Genomic DNA, 18656 nt, shown 5'->3' on the forward strand with positions numbered 1-18656 from the left:
GAGCATAGGTTAATGGTTATCTCGATCACATTAATAAGTATAAGTTTATCAATATTCCTTTGCCTAGCTACCTTCCCCGGCAACAGCGCCAGAAATGCTTGTTGGTATTTATTAACTTGTCACTTGTTTTAAGTAGCCATCTAATGTATGTCTTCATCTCTTAGCATTACTTTACTAAGTTGTCATCCCTAATGATGATGCCAGAAATGCTTGTTAGTATTTCCTAGTGCCACTTCTAGAATGACACTAAGAAGTGTTTTAATATTTTATGTGACTAGAAAGAATATATATGAATTAAAGGGATCTACAAGCGCACAGATAATATACCATTGTAGCACTTCACCCGAGAGTATTTTAGGCATCGTTATTTATATTTTTACCATAGGGAAGGTTAGACTATTTGAATATATTGATAACTTATACGTATGATGGAGAAATAAACCATAACCAACATTCTGCTCATAGTAGGGGTAAGTCAAGAGATAAATGTATATGAATATTAAATGATAACTGATCATTGATCACTCAGAGTACTCCCTTCTATGGCATTAGCATGGCTAAGTAGAATATTAGAGGAATAATTCCTAAGTCATTCTTAATTATAAGTCAAAGCATATGTTGACTAGTGCAATTACACCTAGTAGTCATGGCAAAGATCAACTTCATATCTACACATAAGGGATATTACTAAGGAAGATTAAGAACAGAGCTTGTCTTCCTTCGTATCTAGATCCTACTTGTCCTATATTCAGGGAGTGGACTACAAAGGACTCAACGGGAGTGTCACATCCATGATCTACCACATGGCCTAGAATATAGGGTGCATCTGCAAGTAAACAACGTATAAGCACCACACTTACATAATGTCGACCACTCTCCCCGTGATTATTAGAGTGAGCGCTATACGAACTTATGCTTGAATATAATGATAATCCAACTATACTAAGCATATAATCAAAGTTGACGATGAACATGATAACTAGGAACATGATTAATATGAAGAATAATGTCATAACAATTGTAGCAAACATATAAAATTAATGAGAGATATAAAAGATAGGGGGTACAAAGGCTATACCGAGCCACACTCTTGACAAGATCAGGAATCTAAGCAAAGCTTGCCTTCCTCTAGACCTAGCCTAGCTAGCTATGCCCTAGAATATGGTGGAGCTCTGAGGATGATTAGGGTTTATGTCTTCTCAAATGACTTGATGACTAGGGTTATGCCTGGGGGGGTTGGTAGGGGCTGATATATATAGGCTGGAGCATCAATCCTGAGCCTTCAAATCAAACCAACTTGAATCAATGGCATAGATGCAATCTAGTAGGAGGTGGAGACCGACATAACAAGACGAAGGCTAACTGCGGGGCCCATAGACTGGCCAGTATGAGGGTGGGGCTGGCTAGCCCCACCTAGCATCGTCTCACCCTCCGCTTCGGTGTGGTGTCCTCTGGTACCTTCTAGAGTTGTTTATGCCGTAGATAAGCGCGATTAAGTCTGACATCTAGGTCCATCTTGATGGTTTTTTAGATAAACCCTGTAGAAAATATAGATTCACCAAAACTCATTGAATTTGTTAGTTTAAACCCCTAAACCTTCGTTGGTGATTACTTTAATGCCCTTATATAGGTTATATTGATGGTTTATAATGTTTGTTAACTACCATCAATAGGTAGGCATTGTAGAAATCCTCCTGCAACACTATGTAGAACTACTCTGAAGCTCGCTTATCCTGCCTCGGTGGAAACCACTGCTCAAACTCCATAAGATGGAGTTGTTGCACCTGACTAGCTATGGCTGCCCTCAAGTCTAAGTGGACCACTAGCGGTGGACCCTGTGGTCTGGGAGGTGGACGAGAGCCATGTCTCTGCACCTTGGGCCTCGGTGACTCCTGAGTGTGGGTATGAGTGGAACGTCGAAGCTAGAGCTCCTCTGCCTGCTCTGCCTACTCCTTTGTCTATGGTGTAGGCTCCCTACTACTGGCTGCTCTATCCCCTCAATGCCTAGCTGTCGACCCTTAAGGTGAAACTGGGCCTCACCAATGTGAACACCATTGCCTCGGCCTCCTCTCTCAGCATGCTCAGCTACTGCGGCCACTGCTGCTACTACTCTCTACCTCTATGTCACCATGCTTGCGCTTCTTTGAAATCACCTTCTTGGGCCCCTTCTCCTTCTGCTATGCTATCAGATGAGGCGAACACCTCTCCTCATCGCCAGGACCACCCCTGATTTTCTTGCACCGAGCCATACTACCACTGCAAGAGATCAACTATCACTGATCAAGCAATCAAGCGAGTACTCCCCCTGACTTAGAGAACCACTGCCACTACCAATCAACTGCCTATCATCTGCCCTCTAACAAGAAACCACTGGCAATAAGAACCACTGTCAGCTAACACTCATGAGGTTTGTCCTCAATCCATACTTGTAGGCTTGGCCCCAAGATATCTGTCACTGCCACACTGACCAAGTTACCTCACTGCCTGACTTGCTGCAATAGAGGTAGATAGATGGAAGTATACATAAGCAATGTATTCAACTAGAGTAAAGAGTTCCCTAACTAGAAGCAAGCATTTAGGGGAGACAAGAGTAGAAGGCTTGCTGCCTTAGAGCGAGGGGAAATCCTGTGAAGAGATAAGATACTGCACATAAGGGGTACCACAGATGATAGATAGGCACTGTAATGAACGATGAAGAGATAAGTCAAAATAGTGCACTAGAGGCCACTGGGGCAATTGCTCGAACACTTGATGGGCAAATAGAGGTGCTCACCAAGATGAAATAGAGCCGGCCAAGGGAACCACTAGAGGAGCATCGGTGAGCACTGAGAAAGGATGCACACAGTCACCAGAGTGATAGGACTTGATGGCGAGATTGAAGGGGCTGGCTCCGGCTATGGTTGCCGAGCATGACACGGTGGTGGCAGACGCTTTGTGTGGGCACGGGCACAGCAAACATGGGCATGACATGGGATTATGTGGACGAGGCACGATGGTAGTGCTGCGGCATGACTAAGGGCATGAACACGACGTTGGTGGTAGTACGGCTGCCAGAGAGGAGCACGAAGGCGGTTAGGGTTTGCACGGTGCTGTCACATGGAGTGAGAAAGAGTGCGGGCGTAGGTGATACTGATTTGGGAAAGGAAGGAGCCACAGTCCCACATGACAGGAAGAGAGCGAGCATAGAGAGTCGTTGCTGATTTGGAAAGGAATAACATAGGCCCCATGTTTTAGTTGGAATTCATATCAAATGACATGGACACTGTTGTGATTAGACTCACCAGTTAAAATGACCTGACGCTGCTTCAGTGGCGTCCGATCCAATATAGAGAGCTCTAGATAGACTCCAGCCACGATTAGATGCATTCGGTGCCCTATGACCGGATGCAGCTCTGAGTGCAATCCTTTCCTGTCTTCCACCTCACGTTGACCGAACATGACTTCAACTTCTCACTAGATGTGCGCAAAACACTATTTAGCATCAGTTCCCTCAGCTCCCCGATGAACTGACCGGACACTGTGAAAGGTGAGTTTGGTCCCTGTGTCCGGTCCCTCTTCAGCTGCTGTTTCTCCTCCTTTCTTCGTGATGCTTTCTCCCAATCAAGTCCTAACTTCAATAAGACCCAAATAAACACTAATTGGGACAGATATGAAAGACCTCTCTCAAACCCTCAAGCTTTTCAAAATATTTTCCAATGGCTAGATATCTTTTTAGCAAAATAAACAATAAAAGGGTGAGGAGTGTTGACGGTCACTAACACCTATTTTGACCATCAACATTCCACCCAAAAGCATGGTAAAGTAAGGTAAATCATTGTCACATGTGAGGAATTATGTTTAAATTTCACCTAGTTCCACTTGTGCTTGTAGAATTATTTGTATACAGGAAATATGGCAAATTTTGGCCAAAATGGTGACAAACATGAACCAAGGAAGCAAGTGGATATGGCAGGGCCACCTGGGCCCATAGGACAGCGCTGCCTGACAACACCTTGGCATTGCCTAGCCCTACCTGGTGCCAACTTGGCACCTTGCCATGTCACCGATCCGTGGGAGCTCCTCCATAGCCAATAGGAAGCATTAATCTAAGTCGGTTTCAACCGATGGTCATGATGAATAGGCCATGGATCCATGGACCCATTGTCATAGACTTGGAGCTTCACCAACTGACTTACCGGCCAAGTTTCACCATGTACTGTCTTCACAACCGCCTTGGAGGAGCAACCAGTGCCCTTGGATGCAAAGGCGGTGCATCCAAGGGCTGAGCGGTGCCCCCCAGTCGCCACCTAGTGCTCTCCTATGGCCACCGACCTCCCTACTGCCTACAAGTACCCCTCCCCTCACTCTACACTATAGATAGTGGGTGTGGAGCTCGGTGCAAGATGCCTCCATTCATTTCCAAGCTCTCCAAGCTTCTCTTAGCTTTCTAGCTTAGCATTAGCTATAGAGTTGTAGTCTAGTAGTGGAGTAGAGCAAGAGCGGAGCTTCTTGGAGTTTGAAAGAGTCTTCTTGGTCTGGTATAGCTCCTTTGTAATTCTTTCATTTCTGCATTACTTTATTTAGTATTTATTTCTATACTTTATTCTAGTATTGCTTGCTTTACTTTAAGTACTTAGTCATTAGTGTTAGTCATTAGTGATCTTAGGTGCTCATTGTTTGGTATCAGTAGCATAGGTTATCTTATCATTAGTAGTCTTTTGTTAGTACCGGTTCCACCGTCTAGTTAGGGTGCTTTGATCTCATTTCATCGGAGCTCTGATCAAAGTAGTAAGCTTATAGATTAAGCGTGGTGCTTAGGCTATAGATTACCTATGGATACGGCTAGGCCTCCAGATAGATTGTGGTAGGTGGCAAGAGGTGATAGCCTTGTCCATCCTCTATATTCCACCACAATAGGTCTAATTATTAAATCATAGGGCTCATGGCAGACCTTGTCTATTTAACTCTCCTAGTTGGTAGGCGGGCTGTGCCCCAAAGTACTATTGCATTTTTCCTAGTTATTTGTTTACCCTTAGTTACTAAAAAGATATATCACTCACTCTCCCACCTAGCTATCTCTGGTTAGCTTGTATTTAGTAGTTAGATGAGGTAGTTCACACCCATCCTTCACTATCATTCACCTACCTAGGATCAACATAAAGCCTTCCTCTAGCTGCTAATATAAATTTGTCTTCCTATGGGAAAAAATATAAATTTGACACTCGGTACTCACCGAGCGAAGTGCTATGCGATAGTTCTATGCACTAGCGGAATCCTCTAATAGACGTTAAGAAGTATCAACAAGCATTTCTGGCACTATTGCTAGGGAAGGCAACTGACATCGGATTTATAAGGCTAAATTTGTTAGCTAGGTTGTTTTTAATTATCTTAAGTAGTTTATCCTTTTTTCCTCATATCCTATCACTACCCTCCACGACCATGGGCGATAATTCCATTCGTGATTTTTCTGCACCCTCGGCTGCTAATGTAGCCACCAGACCCAATGTTATCAATGGGGACACTAACTTTGAGCTTAAGCCAGCATTAATTACGATGGTTCAAGCTAGTCCATTCTGTGGGAAAGCCCACAAGGATGCAAATGCTCACCTCCAATATTTCTTGGAGATTTGTAGCACATTCAACATTAAGGGAGTCAACCAAGAGGCTATACATCTTCGCCTTTCCCCCTTCTCTTTGTTAGGAAAGGCTAAGCAATGGTTTTACTCTAATCGCAATGCTGTAGATACCTGGGACAAGTGTTCCAATGCTTTCCTAGTTAAGTTTTCTCCATGGGGAAGACTAATGCTCTACGCAATAAAATCTCTAGTTTTCAACAACTAGCAGATGAATCGATTCCCAAGGCTTGGGAACGAATGCAAGAGTATGTCTTTGCATGCGCACACCATGGCATGGAAGACTGGCTTTTGATCCAGAACTTCTACCATGGATTAGTGCCATTAGATAGGAACCATTTAGATGCTGCTGCTAGTGGTGCATTCTTTTCGCTAAGTGTTGCAGATGCAAAGATGCTGATCAAGAAGATGGTCTCCAACCAAGGATGGAGCGACGATCGACTCCAACCTCGTAAATGAGGTATGCATTCAATTAAAGAAATTGACATGCTTGCAGCTAAGATGGACCTACTCGAGAAGCGAGTGGAACATTATGAGAAGGTGAGTGCCCAAGAGACACTCAAAGCCATGGATACCCACATGACTTGCGAAGTCTGTGGAGATGTTGGACATTCAGGCAACTCTTGCCCCGAAACCCAAGAGGACCTCAACTTCATCAACACCGACAATGGGTTCTATCCACAACATCAAGGCTGGAATCAGCACTCCAACAACTAGGGAGGTAACAATTATTACTCTTCTTCTTGTTTGAATAATCAAGGTAATAATAGTTATGCTTTCCTAAAAGATCTTGTTTATGGTGAAAGTAGAATGACTGATAGTATTAATAAGAAACTACATGCTCATGACAAGATGTTGGAAAACGTAAATGCTAAATTGGATGAATTTTCTTCTGTCTTAAAGAATCAACTTAGCTTTAATAAGATGATAGAAACCCAATTAGCTCAAATTGCTGCTGCTATCCCATCCTATGAAAAAGATAGAATTACTGGCAAACCTGAGGGAATCATGGAGACAGCCAACCTTGTCACAACAAGGTATGACTTGTCCGAGAATAGTTGGGAATTTCCTATTAAGAAAGGTGATCCTAGGAACCCAATCATTACTTGCTCCATAGGCACCCATACTTTTTATAATGCCATTTGTGATCTAGGGTCTTGTATTAACATCATGTCTAAGAAAACTTATGATAAGTTGTTCTATACTCCCCTAGCATCAACCTCAGTTTATGTGCAATTAGCTGATCAATCCACCTGTTATCTCGAGGGAGTAGCCACTGATTTATTAGTTAAAGTTAGGAGTGCCTATATTCCTATAGATTTTATGATCTTAAACATGGGTAACGCCGAGGATACACCTTTAATCCTTGGTCGTCCTTTCCTTAATACTATAAATGCTTGCATGTATGTGGCTTCTGGGCAAATCCAATTCCAGTTTGCTAGAAGAAAGGAAATATTTTCTTTTTGTCTCTGGACAACCCCTCTTTGATGAGAAACAAGAAAAGAAGAAGCATCCAAAGAGAATCAAGATGAAGAAACCAAAGCCGATTGAAGAGCTGGAGAAACCTGTCAAGAAGAAAAAGAATAGAAAGAGATGGCATAAAAAGAAAGATCCATCCTTAAACTCATCATCCCCTGAACCTAACAAGGCCTCCGAGGTGGAACAAGAGGAAACACCTCTGCCCAAGGACAAATGACCTTGAGCCCGACAAAAAGGTAAATTTTCTATTCCTTGCATTTATTTACCGCATTTTGTTAGTTGCATTTCATTTCTAATAAATTTGCTTTACATTGCATGATAGGTTAGTTGCATTTACCTACTCTATGTTAATAAATAAAGTTCTATAGTAGCTAATGCCTAATAGGATAGATATGCATTTAAAGCAACATAAAAAATTATTATTTAGTAATAATGAATAAAATTCAATAGCATCCCTACTAAATAAGTTATCTAGTAGTTATAGGTTTAACTATTTATTTATGCATTCTAGTAGTATTAGTTAGTCAATAAAGAAAAGAATCAAAAGAGCTGCCAGAACACATTCCAACCTATGCAAAAGGCAAGCTTGGGGGAGACATCTCTTCCAACTCAGGTATGAAAATCTTAAACCCTCTCTTTACATTCATATTTGCTTTATATTTCAATATTCATGATCATAAAATGTAGAGAGGAGTGCCCTTAAATTATTTTGAGAGAAACTCTGCTCTAATAAAATGATGATAAATTATTTGGAGATGATGAATAGTTGCTCTATGATACTTTGCAAAAGCTTGTGATACAACCTTATACTTCTTAAGTTTTGAGCATGATAAACTTAGAGTTCACCTTAAGTTGACTATTTTCATGGGTTGCAAATGCTAGAATCAAGAATAGGCTTTTATGAGATATGTTGTATGCCATGATTAGAGTAAATCTTTGAACCTATCTGAGGAATGGTAAAAACAACTTGGAGTTTTGTTTTGCAAAATGCTAAACTCTCTTGCTAGAAGTTCCTCAATGGTGATAAATTCCTACCAAAGCCAAATAAATATCCACTCATACATGATAAAGCCACCATAAAAGCTGCTTGTTTGTTTTGAGCTTTTTCAAGCCTTGTTGATCTGAGTAGAGAAACTTTTCATGCTTTTTGATCAAGATCACGTACACCCACATGTTTATGCTATTACTACACTGAGGATACGCATCCATATATGCATTCCATTTATTATTACTCTATGAGAATCAAAGTTACCTCACTATGTTGTCTTACATCAAAAGAGAGGCATGGGCTACAGAAAAAATGATGAGAGAGAATAAAAGAGCAAAAAGCGCTAGTGTTCAAAAAGAGAGAGAGAGAGAAAGAGAACGAGAAAAAGAAAGTAGCCATGCCCTCTCAAAAAGAAGCTAGAGAAGGGAAACTTCTCAAAGGAGTACCACTTCCACCAAATATACCACACACATGCACCTCTTGATTAATTTGTATGACTTATTGCTCCTTGTGATCCTAGTGTTTGACTTAGCAATAGATTCAATTCAAGTAAGCTATGCTTTTACCCCTACCTTGAGCACCACATAAGCTTTTGGATTGAAATTAAGGCTAAAATTCATGGCCTTGGTGAGGATTTCAAACACCATTGAGTGACTTGAGTGTACCATCCAAGGAACTTAGGCAAGTTTTCTTTTCAAATCATGTGAAAAACCTCTAGGAAGTTTGAGCTAAACCAAAGTAGGCAAAAAGTATCTATCTAGCTACACATTCTTGCAACTGCTTGTATTAAGGTGAAGGCCATAAGCTCACATTGCTAAGACTGATGGTGAAATTTCTAAGTGCTAACATGTTCAACTCAAGAGATAGTATTTGTTTGTAAACAAGTCTTTGCAGGGTGTTAAATTGTACGCAACTCCTAATCCAACAACCTATTCTATACTAAACACGCATCTTTGCTAAGGACAACAAAGGGGTAGCTTTGGGGAGCTTGTTGATGGTCACTAACACCTATTTTAACCATCAACGTTCCACCCAAAAGCATGGTAAAGTAAGGTAAATCATCATCACAAGTGAAGAATTATGTTTAAATTTCACCTAGTTCCACTTGTGCTTGTAGAATTATTTGTATGTAGGAAATATGACAAATTTTGGCCAAAATGGTGACAAACATGGACCAAGGAAGCAAGTGGATGTGGCAGGGGCACCTAGGCCCACAGGTCAGCGCTGCTCGGCCCCACTTGGTGCCAACATGGCACCTTGCCATGTCACCAATCTGTGGGAGCTCCTCCATAGCCAATAGAAAGCGTTGATCTAAGTTGGTTTCAACCAATGGTCACAATGGAGAGGCCATGGATCCATGGACCCATTGTCATAGATTTGGAGCTTCACCAACCAACTTACCAGCCAAGGTTCACCATGTTCTATCTTCACAACCACCTTGGATGCAAAGGCAGTGCATCCGAGGGCTAGGCGTCACCCCCTAGCCGCCGCCCAGCGCCCCCTGTGGCCACTGACCTCCCTGCTACCTACAAGTACCCCTCCCCTCACTCTACACTATAAATAGTGGGTGTGGAGCTCGGTGGAAGATGCCCCCATTCATTTCCAAGCTCTCCAAGCTTCTCTTAGCTTTCTAGCTTAGCATTAGCTATAGAGTAGTAGTCTAGTAGTGGAGTAGAGCAAGAGCAGAGCTTCTCGGAGTCTAGAAGGGTCTTCTAGGTCTGGTATAGCTCCTTTGTAATTCTTTCATTTCTATATTACTTTATTTAGTATTTATTTCAATACTTCATTCTAGTATTGCTTGCTTTACTTTAAGTACTTAGTCATTAGTGTTCGTCATTAGTGAGCTTGGGTGCTTATTGTTTGGCATTAGTAGCATATGTTATCTTATCATTAGTAGTCTATTGTTAGTACCAGTTCCACCATTTGGTTAGGGTGCTTTGATCTCATTTCATTAGAGCTCGGATCGAAGTAGTAAGTTTATAGATTAAGCATGGTGCTTAGGCTATAGATTACCTGTGGATACGGCTAGGCCTCTGGATAGATTGTGGTGGGTGGCAAGTGGTGACAGCCTTGTCCATCCTCTGTATTCCACAACGATAGGTCTAGTTATTAAATCATAGGGCTCATGGTAGACCTTGTCTATTTAACTCTCCTAGTTGGTAGGCGGGCTGTGCCCCGAAGTACTATTGCATTTCTCCTAGTTATTTGTTTATGCTTAGCTACTAGAAAGATATATCGCTCGCTCTCCCACCTAGCTATCTCTGGTTAGCTTGTATTTTGTAGTTAGATTAGGTTGTTCACACCCATCCTTCACTATCGTTCACCTACCTAGGATCAACATAAAGCCTTCCTCTAGCAAATCCTAGTGTTGTATAGATTCTAGCCTTCTGCCTTCCTATGGGAAAAAAATATAAATTCAAGACTCTATACTCTCCGAGCGAAGTGCTATGCGATAGTTCTGTGCGCTTGTGGAATCCTCCAATAGACATTAAGAAGTATCAACAAGGAGCACCATGTGGCCACATAGTAGCGATTTCAACCATTAGGAGCTTCAAATGCTCTCCCTATTTATGGACGAACACAGTGGATGCTCAAAACTTAACCAAAAAATTAACGAAGCAACACACATGCATATGCAATGCAATACAAGGAAGTAAATCTAGTTGCTTGTCAAGTTTGATCCAAGGTTAAGCTTTTTCACATGCTTTTCGGTGGTTATCTTAACCATGTTAGACAAGCCCTAAATGCATTACTAAAAATTAAACATGTTTTATATTACAATGCAATGCAAGGGACAACACAAGCTTATCTTTTAGTGAAGTTACTTAGGTCAAGCACATTGAGCTCATTCCTCAACCAACAAAAGGTAGCCTCATCTAGCAGTTTTGTGAAGATATCCACCAATTGATCCTCGGTCCTTACACCTTCTAGTGATATATCATTTTTAGCAACATGATCTCTAAGAAAGTGATGGTGGATGTCTATGTGCTTGGTGCGAGAGTGTTGAACCAGGTTATTACCAAGTTTTACCATGCTCTTATTATCACACAAAAGGGGTACCTTTTCTAGAACTACACCATAGTCTAGAAGAGTTTGCTTCATGTAAAGGATTTGTGCACAACAAGCACCCACGGCAATGTACTTCGCCTCGGTGGTGGACAAGGCCACACTATTTTGCTTCTTAGAGGACCAAGACGCTAGTGATCTACCAAGCAAATGGCACCCTCCAGATGTGTTTTTTCTATCAATTTTGCAACAGGCATAATCCGAATCAGAATAGCCAACTAGTTGGAATCTAGCTCCTTTGGGATACCAAAGACCAATGCTTGGTGTGTGCTTAAGGTACCTAAGGATTCTCTTAATGGCAACTAAGTGAGCTTCCTTAGGACTAGCTTGAAATCTAGCACACATACACACACTAAACATGATGTTGGGCCTAGATGCGGTCAAGTATAACAAGCTACCAATCATAGAATGACAGAAAGTTTGATCAACCGATTTGCTTCTCTAATCTAGGTTGAGATGTCCATTTGATGGCATGGGTGTCTTGATTGGCTTACATTCATCCATTTTGAACCTCTTGAGAAGATCCTTGGTATACTTTTCTTGAGAGATGAAAATCCCTTCTCTCATTTGCTTGACTTGAAAACCAAGAAAGAATGTAAGTTCTCCAATCATAGACATCTCAAACTCCTTTGACATCAATTCACCCAATTCTTTGCAATAGTCTTCATTTGATGAGCCAAATATGATATCATCAACATATACTTGACAAATGAAGATTTCTCCATCAAGCTTCTTGGTGAATAGTGTGGTGTAGACCTTCCCAATAGTGAAGCCCTTCTCAATGAGGAAATCCCAAAGACGCTCATACCAAGCTCTTGGGGCTTGTTGTAGCCCATATAGCACCTTGGACAACATATAAACAAGATTAGGATATCTAGGGTCTTCAAACCTAGGAGGTTGATAAATATAGACAAGTTCATTTATGAAGTCATTTAAAAATGCACTTTTAACATCCATTTGATATAATTTCATTTCATGATGCGATGCATATGCAAGGAGGATACGAATAGCTTCAAGTCTTGTGACTAGTCTAAAGGTCTCTATTGGCAGTCCTTTACTCCTTTTATTAACTGCCAACTATCACATAAAATAAACCAACATGGACACCAAACATAGAATTAGGGCTTAGAACTAACAATTTCCACAAGTTTTGGTGTTTAATCATTTGCAGGAGGGCATTCATGGAATACATGGAAAATGCATTCAAAATGCGCAAAGCAACAAAGGGTAACATGGAATTGCGCAAAAGCAAAAAGAGCCCAGAAGGAGAAACCCACTACCAAGCCAAATCAGGGCCCAGCCATGTGGAGAAAAAGAGCCCAAACCCAAATCAAATGATCTCTAGTTGGCATAAAACATCATAGGCGTGGCCCATACATCCCCAAAGGCCCACTAGGCAAAGGCGGTGGTGAGAGGGCTTGGTTAGGGGTTGCCCGACCCCCCACCTGTGCCTCTCTATCACCCCTTCGTCTGGCGGTGGCACGGATCAATGCAGAGGCAGTGGAGACCCAGTTTTCATGCTAAATATAGCTTCACCACCGCCTCAAGCTTAGTATAAATAGAGGGGCAATCCCCCCTCTCAACACACACCACAACAAGGAAGAAGAGCACTCCTCACTTGAGTTAGAGAAACAATTCAAATGGCTTAGGCCCAGGTAGCTAGCTAGAGTTGTAGGGGAGAGATGTGAGGGAGAGTTAGGGGAAGAGTCAGGCTTGTCAGTGTCTCCCCACCTTGTACCTCAATGGATACTTGTGCCTGAACAGGTTTTCCTGCTAAGTGAGTATTTGTGATTCCTTTGGTATAAAGTCTTTGACTAGTTAAGCTACACTCTTACTTGTTTACGGGTTCGTCATCTGTCCCCATGGTGAATGCTCTAGTAGAACGACATTGATAAAGATGGATACCCCTTGCATTCCTGCTAGAGTAATAGTCGATGTCGTAGACGTGGTGCACTGTTCACCTAAATGGCCATTTAGCCTGTCTAAACACCATGTAAACGCTACACGGTGATGCGCCATTTCCATTTAATCACCCGTTTACCCTGTTTAATTGGTCGTTTAGCCCGTTTAATGGGCCGTTTTGCCCGAATAATGGCTAAACGGTAGGTGACCAACTGTTTACCATTTAGCATTTAGGAAAACACTGACATGGTGTCTAGGCTAAAAGCTATCTTTGTTTGTGTCGTTCCTCACGGTTGAGGGGTAGGCGATAGGTGGTGACAGCCCTGTCCATCCCTCGTACTCCCCCACATCCGGGTTCGACATAGAGCTACAAGCCGGTATCGCCTAGCAGACCAGGTGTGCTCCGATGCCCGAAGTGAGCAAGTAGGAGTTGTGTTTATCTATCCTTAGACCTTAAAACCATAGGAATCCATTTCAACCTCTGCTAATTCTACCCTTGTGTTGTCCTTGGATGAACTAGTTAGAAGAGTACTTCCGTTCCCTGTGGAAAATACAATACCCTAAATACTTCTAGGGGAAGTGCTACAATGGTACTTCCATGCACTTACGGATTATTTCTGTTTGCATTAAGAAATACCAACAAGCATTTCTAGCACCGTTGGTGGGGAACGGTTGTTATTTTCTTCGAACCTAGTTTGTCCTCGTATTTTTATCTTTTATCTTTTATTTTTATAAAAAACACAAAATATATTTCACCATTAAGCCTACACCAAATCCAACCATTCCAGCTTCAAAGGGGGAGTTCCCTAAGCCACCTTCAAAATCAAACCTGTCATCTGGCTATGAACTCCACCCTGGCTTCATAGCCATGGTTCGGGCACAACCCTTCTTAGGGCACTATAACAAAAACCCCTACCATCACCTACACAAGTTTAAGGAGTTGTGTTCGTGCCTGAGCATCCTGGGCATGACACAAGAAACCCTAAAGTGGAAATTGTTTCCTTTCTCTCTCACAGGGAAGGCAGAGCAATGGTACACACATGCTGTAGAAAGTATGAATAGGGACTGGGATGAACTTAAAGACAAATTTCACCTTGCATTCTTTCCCATGTCCCATATCGACTCACTATCAAGGGCAATCTTCAACTTTGAGCACCACAAAAAGGAGTAAATAGGTGCAGCCTGGGCCAGGTTTTCAGCGTTAATACACACCGACCCAAACTTATCTTTACCTGATAGCATATTGATGTGACTCTTTTGTTTGGGTATTGACGCACATGCTGACCTATGCCTAGACATGACTGCTGGAGGTCGTTTCACACACAAACCTATGATAGAACAAGTAAAATTCCTTGAAAACTTCATAGACAGACACACTTCTTCCGTCATAAGAACCAAACCCCTCCAGGCAAAAGTTATGTTGAGTGTTGAGGAGTCCTCATTAGTCGAATCCAAACATGTAGCATCCTTAGATTTGACTCATGAACCCTCACCCAAACCACAAACACCAAAGGAAAGATTAATTCATCCTTCGGAGTTCCCTATCAAATTCGGGGATTATGGCAATAACTCAAAATACTATGGTCATGAAAAGCTTTCACATCCTTCTAAGGAAGTTTTCCCTAAAATAGAACCATCAAAGGAATGGTTGTTGGAAGTGAAACATTCTTCCAAAGCAATTCAGATTGTTTCACCTTCCACGACCATGCCTTGTTCATTAAGGGGAACAAACATAGAAGCCCTACACAACCCCATAGTCGGGACTGGCATCATGTCAGAATTTCTAGCAAAAAATCTTTTGGGCAACATGCCGCTAATCTCGACCAACAAACTTTTCAAAAGTCCCTTAGGACTTATCTTTCAGTGTAGTGGGATTGTCAGAAACATGCCAACTGAAATTAATGAAACTGAGGTTCACTTAGATTTCCACATCTTTGCCATCCTCGACTTTGAACTTCTCATAGGCTACCACTTTGAAAAACTTTTCCAAAAGAAACCTACTCATGGGAGTCTTGGTGAAGAATGTGGGAAATCTGCTTCCGCCACTCACCTAGAAAACCCCACGGCGGAGCATTGTCCCAACCATAACCCATCCAAGGAGGTGAAGTTCATTTCCCTGTTCATTTCACCTAGGCTTTCTAGTGAAGCTGAACATCCATCGCCAACCTTGCTCAAATGTAAGCCATGTCCCTTTGGCCATAAAACCATTATTCTTGATAATGATCGAGGTTCAACATTGTTTCCACATGATATATCTCTTGAGAACAAAAACTTTTGTGCCATGGACATTTTGCTTAGTGCCACATGCTTCCATGAGGATCACAACCACCTCTTGATCCTTGTCTCTAAAATTTTTAAGAGGATGGTTGTTGATGCCTTCATTTATCATAAATATTGCAAATCCCATAGTTGTATCGTGGCACTAACCTTGCAGCTTGAACAAAAATGCTCAATACTTTGTGGTGAAGTTGGGAACTACACCACCAATGATAGCTGCAAGATGAAGTTCCCAAGGTCAAGCTTATGACCATAAACAAAGCATTGCCGGGAGACATCTCGGATTATCATAAAAAAGAAGGGGGATTATTATAAAAAACAACTTTCTTATTAATAAAAGCAAGAACATGTTATCAAGTTAGTATGCACCTTTGGGTATTCTTGTGTGTTAACCCTTTTAGGTTAAGATCAAGAAGAACAAGGGACATAGGATGCCTGAAAACATGAGGGCTGCATCGACTACATACCTTGATGATCTTTGATGATGGAACACACTCAAAAAGGAGACCCGGACATTACACACTTGACTTTTACACAAAAGTCCAAGTGTGGGTGAGGATGGTGAGAATCCCAAAAGTTCCATGCACAAAAATGATGATGACGATGTTAGCTCTATCTTTCTATAAAAAAAGAGAGAGAATAATGATAAAAAACAAACTAAATGTTCACCAACTTCTTTAACTCAAGCTTGTCTCCATTTGATATATCATGATCATGCAAAATCATGCTTTTCTGTTGTTTATGTCATATACTCTGGTTTGGGTGTATTTGATCAATACACCCATAGGCTTTTTAAATTAAGCAAGGTGCTTAGGTTAAAATAGCCTTCTTTAATCAAAACTTGACATGGCATTAAATTTTGGTTAATGAACTTAGAGTATTACTTTTATAAATAGTAGAAGTAATCTAGTGTGGAGATGAATCAAGGCTAATTCTTACATTGCAATCTGTCTTGCTTGAGTTAAAACTAAAAAATAATAAGTTAGGTGAACACTTAAAAAATATAATAATTAATAAACAATAATAATAATAAAATGATTTAAGCTCCCCAATGTTCAAACCAGGAGAGCCCTTGTTTGTTTCCATCGTTGTTTCTTTTTGTTGAATAAAATAGGTACAAAAAAATAAGTGTGGGGGAGATCTCTCAAGCACAACATGCACACATTCGAGATCTCCCACCAACTGTTGCACAAACCTGAACGATCCATCATGCAGAAGGACGGAACAGATGGCTCCAGAGAGGATTGGTTGAACCTCTAGTTTAGTCAAACCATCTCTGACTCCCCATAGCTCCTTCTTATTCAACGATGGTTTGTGCAACACTACCCTCAACTCCCTCCAAATTTGAGTTTAAAAAAACATAAATCTTGATCACTAAAATTAAACTCAATTCATCCCTGTTATCTCCTCCTGATGAATAGTGCCCCTATGCACCATACTTCATCTTCAAAATTTGAAAAGTGGCATGTTCATAATATCTTTAAGATAGAAGCTTGCATAAAGTTTGTTCTATATACATACACCTATGCTTGTGGGAAAATATTCTAATAGGACAATCGTGTTGACTAAGTTGTTGTGAAGTGCGATATAGTTCTGACTTATAGATCCTACCGTTTCTATTCAAAGTACTTGGAGAATTTGTTTTGATAAAAAAAATATAAAACCATAGTATCACATACTCCTTAATTGGTGAGCAATTCCTACCAAAGCCAAATTTGACATCTTGCAAGTTTCAAGCCTTCCACATATGCTGCTTGTTATTGTGTTGAGTTTGGTCAAGTCTTGTTGACCCTTCTTGAGAGATTTATCATGCTCCCAAGATCAAGATCACGTACACTCCACATACACATGCTGCTCCTACACTAGGAGTATGCAAAAACATGCCTCCATCCACCAAAAATTCTACTACTACACTGGGAGTAGGTGAAAAAATGCATTGTTAGGCAAATACTCCATGTTCTAAAAGGATAAAGTTCTCTCTCGAAATATATGGTTTAGAAAAAGAGACATGGGCAATGCAAAAAGGCTTTTTTTTAAAAAATGGACACATAAAGGTCCAATGTACAAAAAAATGATGAGCACATGAAGGCTCATGCTTTGAAAAAAGAAGAAGAGATTGTCATGTTCTCAAAATGAAAACCAGAGAAAGAGAGAGAGATCATTCATGTTAAAGGAGTATAGTTTTTTCCACACACACATGCACATCTTGATCTAAGAGTATGCAACTTCTCTCCTTGGATCCTCGATTTGACTTTACAACATATGCAATACAAGTATGCTATATTGTTTATCCCTACCTAAAGCTCCACATAAACCTTCTTAGAAGTAGGAGAAGGCAAAACATTGCTATGCCTTGGTAAGGATTTATACACCATTGAGTGATTTGAGAGTGCCATTTGAGGAGTATAAAGTGAACTATGCTTTCTCTTGAGAAAAACCTCCAAAAATCCAAGTTGCTAAGATGTGAAATTGGGAAGATGACTTTGTTTCAAGAACTGTTTTGTTTTTCAACAACCCAAGAAAACATGTTAGCTAATGCCACAAATCCCACTTGTATAAAGAGTGTGTTGGAATAACTTCCATGTAAGCCATATGTCTTAGGATGTTATGCTCATGATTTCCTTTATCTCTAAGCTTTGCTCGAGGTCGAGCAAAGGGCTAACTATGGGGGAGCTTGTTGGCGGTCCTTAACTCCTTTTATTAACTACCAACTATCACATAAAATAAACCAATATGGACACCAAACATAGAATTAGGGCTTAGAACTAACAATTTCCACAAGTTTTGGTGTTTAATCATTTGGAAGGGGGCATTCATGGAATACATGGAAAATGCATTCAAAATGCACAAAGAAACAAAGCGTAACATGGTATTGCGCAAAAGCAAAAAAGAGCCTAGAAGGAGAAAGCCCACTTCCAAGCCAAATTAGGCCCCAGCCATGTGGAGAAAAAGAGCCCAAACCCAAATCAAACGATCTCCAATTGGCATGAAACTTCACAGACATGGCCCATACATCCCCAGAGGCCCAGCAGGCAAAGGCGATGGTGAGAGGGCTCGGTTAGGGGTTGCTCAACCCCTAGGGTCGCCCGACCCCCACTTGCGCCTCTTTGCCGCCCCTTCGTCTAGTGGTGGCATGCCTCCATGTAGAGGCGGTGGAGACTAGGTTTTCACACTAAAGATAGCTTCACCACCACCTCAAGCTTAGTATAAATAGAGGGGCAACCCCCCTCTCAACACACACCACAACAAGGAAGAAGAGCACTCCTCACTTGAGTTAGAGCAACACTTCAAAGGGCTTAGGCCCTAGTAGCTAGCTAGAGTTGCAAGGGAGA

This window comes from Miscanthus floridulus, chromosome 3 (assembly GCF_019320115.1).
Source record: "Miscanthus floridulus cultivar M001 chromosome 3, ASM1932011v1, whole genome shotgun sequence".
Classification (NCBI taxonomy): domain Eukaryota; kingdom Viridiplantae; phylum Streptophyta; class Magnoliopsida; order Poales; family Poaceae; genus Miscanthus; species Miscanthus floridulus.